Source organism: Erpetoichthys calabaricus, chromosome 16 (assembly GCF_900747795.2).
Source record: "Erpetoichthys calabaricus chromosome 16, fErpCal1.3, whole genome shotgun sequence".
Lineage (NCBI taxonomy): Eukaryota > Metazoa > Chordata > Cladistia > Polypteriformes > Polypteridae > Erpetoichthys > Erpetoichthys calabaricus.
Window position 1 is genome coordinate 35,977,701 of NC_041409.2, and position 8,038 is coordinate 35,985,738.

The following is an 8,038-nucleotide window of genomic DNA, read 5'->3' on the forward strand; positions in this document are numbered from 1 at the left end:
TCACCGCCAGGTCAAACGTGTTATAACACAAGCAACCAGCCACCTGTGTGCTCCTGCTAGTACTGAATAAGCTCATGCCTTCTGGTGACAGCGCACAGCACCGGGGGGAAAAAAGGAAAGAGATAAATATCCATTCATCCATCCATTATCCAACCCGCTATATCCTAACTACAGGGTCATGGGGGTCTGCTGGAGTCCCAGCCAACTCAGGGCGTAAGGCAGGAAACAAACCCCAGGCAGGGTGCCAACCCACCGCAGGGTGCACACACACCCCCACCAAGCACACACTAGGGACAATTTAGAATCGCCAATGCACCTAACCTGCATGTCTTTGGACTGTGGGAGGAAACCGGAGCACCCGAAGGAAACCCGTGCAGACACGGGGAGAACATGCAAATTCCACACAGGGAGGGCCCAGGAAACAAACCCAGGTCTCCTAACTGTGAGGCAGCAGTGCTACCCACTGCGCCACCGTGCCACCCAAGAGACAAATATATGTGACATTTTGAAGAAATAATTGTATGACCTGAATAGTACCAATCAGAAAACATTGTGGCAGGTGGCTGGGTGTGGTCATCAGCCGCCTGCCTATTTAAGGTGCCGCCTCCCTTCAATCAAGGCTGGAGTTGGGTGAGGAGGTTGATGAGGTCGGAGAGGAGGTGGCAAGGAGAGGCCTGGAGAGACAAAGAGTGAAGAGAAAGAGAAAGAGAGGTGGCTAAGTGAAGCCTGGACTTTTGGGAGACTGTTGGGGTTTGTGTGTGGCGGTGCACTTAAGACTTTTGTATATAATACAGTGTAAATAAACATGTGGTGATGGATGTAAATGTGTCTGCCTGTCTGTGTCCGGGCCGTACTATTTCACAACATCATTGCACTAATGCAATATTATTTGAAAACGAACAGATCGTGTGTAAATTTGTTACTTGTAAAAGTTAGCTTTTTCACTTTAATTTTCTCAGTCTCGTTCACACTCTCCCTCCCCTCCTGATCTGACCCTAACTAACTAACTAACTGCGCCAGCATAAATTCTCAAGAGACGGCGGCATCACAGCTCCAGGATGCTTGCGTTTCAGATGCTCATGCAATCTGCATTCAACTTTTTTTTCTTTTTCGGTGAACTGCTCCCACACTTTAGAAAGTTTCTGTCTCAATTTTTTTCCATCTCCTTCCCCCTCCTCTATCCGACTCGCCATTGCAACCACATTTATTTTCCTCTACATTCTTCTTCTCCTCAGACGTTCTTTCTTTGTTGGTAGGACTGTGTGCAGTCTTGACAAACAATAACAAACGATACTGCCCCCACACGTTCATGTAGTGCATTGCAGTTACAAAAACCAATGTCGTTCTTTGTGACTGGAGCCTCTATTGAAGGTTCTGTTTATGACGCGTTGACAATAAAAAAATCCACATCGACGATTTTTTGTAGTCCTAAATGCAGGTGCAAGTTCAGAAAAGCAATGAAAGTGGCCAGATGTAACTACGGTGGTAAACCTGAGATTGATTATAGCTGTGGTAATGATTCATGCAAACTTTGGCAGGGATTAGAGATGTTTACAGACTACAAAGTAGAGCCTAATCCAATTTTATCCACATTTTGTTTCCCCGATTAACTTAATGTCTTCTACACCTGCAGCAGCGCCACATGATTTGTCTTTCTCTGCTTCCACACATCATTAGGAGGCAGATATAAATGAGTAAAGGTATTCCATCCAGTTGGAAATTAAAGGTGTGTTTTGAACACCTGATATAACTGATGTGTTCAGTGACATCTTTAAAATTTTGGTGAAAGAATCAGTTTTCTCCACTTGCTTCAAAAGGACAATTATCTCTGTGCGTAAGAAAACAAAAGTGGAGCATTTGAATGACTACACATATGTGACAGTATCTCCAGTCAGGATTGGACACATTAAACAGAATATTCCAGATAATCCCATCACCTCCTGTTTGCATTTACTCACAGAGGATACCATGTCCCTTGGACTTCATTCACTTATGCCAGACTCCTGTTTATCCATTACAGCTCAATGTTTACAAAACTGTAATGCCCTCCAGAGAGCGATGAAGGTGGCATATTATTGGCACCCAGCTGCCTTCTGTTCAGGACTTTCATAACACTTGCTACCTTAGAAAGGCAAACACTATCACCCTGCATTGTATAAACTAGGGCTGTTCATGTTGTCATTTCAAAACATCAATGATATACAATACTACACCTCGGTCAGGCATGGAAGGAAAGGTGGAGAGATACTTGTGGATTATGAATGATTAGCTGCTGTACCCATTAACCACAGAAAGCGTCTTCACTGTGCTTTTGGGGAGTGTAGGAATTTATGATGTGTGGATGCTTTAGCTCTGAACACAGTAGTTTTGTTCCCTCATAGACTGCTGCAACTCAGCACATGTAGTTGAATTTGGTATTGTAATTACGATGATTCAGAGGTGATTTGTTTGCAAGTTCATTAACAATTGCTCAAATCATGATGCCCTTTTGGCACGAAATGTGTCGTTTATTCTAGTTACTGTGATACAGCCCATTCCTTGTGCATTACTTATTATTAAGCATATGCCTGCACAGCTTATTCGAGCTGAAAGTTATTGTTGAATGTTTTAAGTGTTGGGTTAGATTAAACTGGTTCACTCTCGCACCACATATGGAGAATGGACTAACATTAATAAATTGACCTTTCTCTGAGAAAAACCGAGTGAACAACTGTGGTCCTCTCTTTTCTCATTCAAGCTTTACTTGCCTTTCTTTTTTGGAATTCAGAATTTGGTTTCACTGTTTCAATTTAAGCAAAACAAAATGTGTCCACCGTTGGCTGGGAGCAGCAGCTCTATGGATTTTACTTCTTTTAACAATTCAAATACATGAGGACTGAGGTTGAACCATTCTGTCTGAAAAATAGGGGGAGGAATACAATGTAGAGACAACTTGGATTATTACTTTTGGCAAATAAAAACATTTGTTTCTAAATTGTAACCAAATTATTCCTTTAAATGTGATTTTAATAAGTGGCTAATAAAAACTAATAAAATTATGTTTCGATATTTTTGAGGGTCCCTGTCAGTCATGGGCCCTGGGAACCATCCTAAATTTCCACCCAGTTATGGCACCCCTGCCTGTGCTCTTCCAATTCAAACTTTGTGTGTGACGCACTGATTAGGCTGCCCTCGCTCAGCTACAGTGCACTCGTGCTTAGCCAGTTTAGCAAAAGAATTTCACAGGCCTCCTGCTGTGAATGCAAATGCCCGACGGTTTTCTTGTTATTGGTGCAAGATTAAATGTTGGGAGGCAGGCTGCAGGAAAGACTCAAATATGACACTGAAAAATCACAGGCTACTAACAGTGCAGTATACGTACAGAAAAATATGGCATAGTATACATTACACATTAACTATACAGTATGTTGTGGTGTGTGTACGGAATGAGCAGGAAGAGGAATATAGGGATCTGATTGGAGCTTTCAGTGACTGGAGCAATAAGAACTGCCTGGTTCTGAACACAACAAAGACCAAGCAGGTGATTGTGGATTTCTGTAGGTCTAAGCTCTCTCTTCAGCCTGTCAGAATCCAAGAGGAGGACATTGAGGTGTGCAGCCTTATACATATCTAGGTGTCCACCTTGATGAAAGACTGGACTGCTCTGTGAACACAGATATCCGCTACAGGAAGGGGCAGAGCAGTTTTTTTTTCCTCAGAAGACTCAGATCATTCAAAGTATGTAGTGAAATGCTGTCTTGGTTCTATCAGACAGTTGTTGCCAGTGTCCTTATTTTTGCTGTCATTTTTTGGTAAGGCAGTATGACAGATAAGAAAACTAAGAAGCTGGACAAGCTGGTGAAGTAGGCTGGCTTGGTGCTGGGCAGGACTGTGGACTTACTGGGAATTGTGGTGGAATGGTGTATGAAGAAGAAGGTGCAGGCCATCCTTGACAATAGCAGTCACCCCCTCTACAACATTTTGGTAGGTCAGAGAAGTAAACGTAGCAGTCGTCTTCTCTCACTGTGCCGTATAACAGAATGCTTTATAAGATCATTTGTTCCTATTGCAATGAGATTTTATAATACTGTTGTTAATACAATTGATTCATGACCTGATCACCACTCCACCTTCCAACACCGTAATAATTGACCCATTTGTACTTTCACTATTTATTTATTTATGTCCGTTTTACTTGCTTTTATAATAATTTCACTGCACAGCCATTTTTTTTTAAAGTCTTGCTTCCTGAAAAGTTTTTGCTGATTGTGACAGGTACCTACTTGGTATGCACAAATATTGTTTTGGTTTTACTGCTTCACGTAGGAACTCTGAGACATTTATATGTTTACTGATAATAACATATTTAGTCACGTTTATGTTTCGCATAAGCTATTAAATTCAACTGAATTAAAAGTGTTTTGCTCCTGATTTTCTTTTGTTTTCAATGTCTGGTGCATCACATTGCAGTGTCCAACAGTAGTCAGCAAGCATTGACAGATTTCAGTTGCCCTGGTATTGTTTCTCCATCGTAGCAATGTCCTGGAGAAACCTTTCACCGTGTTTGTCACTGACAGCACCAAGATTTCTGGGGAAGAAGACCAAGTGTGAGTGGAGGAAATGAATCTTGAGTGACATGTTGCACTTCATTGTCTTGTATGCTTTGAGAAGTTTGTCTACCAGCTGAATGTAGTTTGGGGCTCTGTAATTGCCCATAAAATTGTCAACAATGTCTTTGAAGGCTTTCCAGGCAATTTTTTCCGGCCCAACTAACAGATCTTCAAACCACTTGTCACCCATGTCTGATCTAGGGGCCAACAAAAATGCCCTCTTTGATCTTGGCGTCAGTTATTCTTGGCCTTCCTTGTTCAGTGCTTTCACGAAATTCTTCATGTGAAGAGGAGGCAAAAATATCTTTGCCGGGTCGACAAGCGATTCATGTGCCACATTTTTCTGTCCTGGAACTAACTTTTTACGGAGTGGCCAGTTCTGTCGAGAATAGTGCGAATAGTGTGGCTGTCCCATTCATAGATGAAACAACAGTACTTTATATAGCAGAGCTGCAGTCCTAGTAACAGAGCAACAACTTTTAAGATCTCCACAGATATTCCAGTTGTACCTGCTATACTGGATGTGCTTCAGCAACAGTTCCATATTCTCATACGTTTCTTTCATGTGTGCTGCATAGCCAACAGGTACTGAAGGATAAACATTGCTATTGTGTAGCAGAACACCTTTCAGGCTTAACATTGATGAATCAATGAAGAGATGCCACTCTTCCAGGTTGTGATCACAACCCAAGGCTGAGAACAATCCTTCAATGTCACAACAGAAACAGAGACTGTCGACTTGTGCAAAAAATTTGGTTATATCATGATGTCGGCCTCGAAAAACACAGACATTTACGTACCTGGTGACAGCAAACACCATCCCTGCAGTCTCACACTCAGCAGCTTGGCTTTTGTTTTTGACAGACCCAAATCTATGACCAAATCGTTCAAATCGGACTATGTTATCAGATGTGGATTGCCTGATGAGCACGGTTCAAAATCTGGGTCAATGTCACTGTCAGTACCCTGCATTGCAGTTTCTTCATCTGGTTCGTCTAAGGTCCAATCCTCTGGTGGTTTCTGTTATGTCCGGAATTGAACCCTGTGTTTCTTTAAGAGTTTGTATAAAGTTGATTTCATAAAAGACAAGGGGCACGATGGGAATAAAGGGGGTGTGGTGAACTGGGGGCTTGTGGAAAAGGGAAGGTTTAAGAATAAAGACAAAACGTTTGGCAAAACCGGAGTGTGACGAGTTTTTGTGTCTGGATACAACAATTTCAGAATTGGAAGACTGTCGTCATGTGGCACAGATCTCATTGCTGAAGGCAGATTAGGATATTCAATTGACTCCTTGTTTTTGGCAGAGAAACCAGACACATTACTCAAACAGACGTAACAGTCCATCACATGGTCTTTCTGTTCTCGCCATATCATCGGAACAGCAAACAGCATTGTCTTTTGAGTGCCTCTGAGCCAGGCTGTCAGACTGACAGCACATGTCGCACAGCAAATGTGAAGCGCCCATTCCTTGTCTTGATCACCAACTTTGTAGCCGAAATACAGATGATAAGCTTTCTTCACAAGAGCAGTCATCCAACGTCTCTGACGCACAAGTGTATATTCGCCACAGATATAGCAGAATGTATCGCGGCTGTTACGACATCGACGAGACATATCGCCCGACACCAAACCGTCTATAGCATCAAGCTTACTTACTGTTATATTGCTACAGATACTATACTTTACTACACTGATACTATACATACACACTGACTATCTACATTAACCAAATGAGCAGGATCGGTGTATGCAAGCCTCCTTTATAGCATGCTGAGGCAGCGTCACACTCATTCAGACCTGCCCAGGCACTTCCACAGAACAGCTTCCAACCTGGCCTGATTCCATGCCTGAACATGCCCAGGCTGCACAAACCGTTGTTGATAAGTCACTTATGGGAGCAAAAATGTTTGGATACAAACATAAGAAAAAATCATGACAAAACTGAAACGGTATGTGATGGGTACATTTTGATGTGATATTCATGATCAGCACCCAAAAGTCTATTAGAAACACCGAACAGTGTTCAAGAAACAAAAACTTTGTTGTGCAGTGTTAACAATTTTTACTGATGCATTTGAGCTACTGGACACCAAAAATTCCCTGAAGGGATGAATCTATCTATCTATCTATCTATCTATCTATCTATCTATCTATCTATCTATCTATCTATCTATCTATCTATCTATCTATCTATCTATCTATCTATCTATCTATCTATCTATCTATCTATCTATCTATCTATCTATCTATCTATCTATCTTGTGCACAGTGTTGCTGGTACACACTCAGGCCTCCTATGCTCCTATAGTGCAATGGTCCTCAACTCTTATTCCTGTATGGTCTCCTAGTGTACCATATGACTATGTGAGGATACCCCCAAACCCCCATCACGCACACAGGCCATGATATTTACTCTCTTGTACTTCTGCTGAAGTCTTGACAAAGGTGATTGTTTTTTAAGAAATTCAGGGAAAAATAAAATGAGAAAGAAAGAACAATCATAGATCCAATTTTCAAACAAAAATACAAAAGAACAATGTTCTGTTTGCGCCCAGGATAGCGTTGCTCAGGGTCAGCTCTGGCATTTTTGCTGACCTAGTTGAACTTATAAATGCGCCACCCCCACCCCAGAACCAATTGTATGACCCTATCTAAGACATAAGACTTTCATAAATGTATGATTTTTGCTATATTACCCTTTTGCCTTTCATTATCTATAGTGCCTTCAGATAGCATTCAGACCTGTTCACTTTTTACACATTTCGTTATGGTGCCACCTTGTGCTGAAATCATTTGATATAATTTTTTCATTCATCAAGCAACATTCAATAACCAGAGTAATAAAGTGAAAAAAGAATTTTAGAAATTCTGTAAATTTATTAGAACTTTTGTAAATATCCCCTTGACACAGATCTCTTTCTGTACTGTAATTGGGACACACCCTCTGGTCTCCTTTCATAAATATGGGGACCAAGCCATTCCAGGGTTACTGTACCCACCTTCCATGCGACATTGAATAGGCACATTAACCTCCCTGGCCCAACAATGTCCAGCACTTTCAGCATCTCTGGCCAGATCTCATCCACCCCAGCAGCCTCACCAGCACAGAGTCCTCAGATCACCATTAGAAACTATGGGTTCCTGTATGTACAGTAGGTCTCTGGTAGTCTGTGGCCATTTTCATGTATTGTGTTCCCCACACACAAGAGGAACAGTAACCTTTATGCAAAATATGTGACGTAGAAAGAAGAGATATGCAGTGCACAGTGAGATGTGTTCAGGAGTTCACAGTAACCCCACCCGTATTGCTTCAATGCAGTGCATGGCACAACGCACCAGTGAGGTGACTATGACGAGTGATGCGGTGCAAAGTGAGGTGTGTTTATGTGTTCACAAGGGACCTCTCCTCCACTTATTACTTTGATACAATGCATGGCGCTTTGCACCAG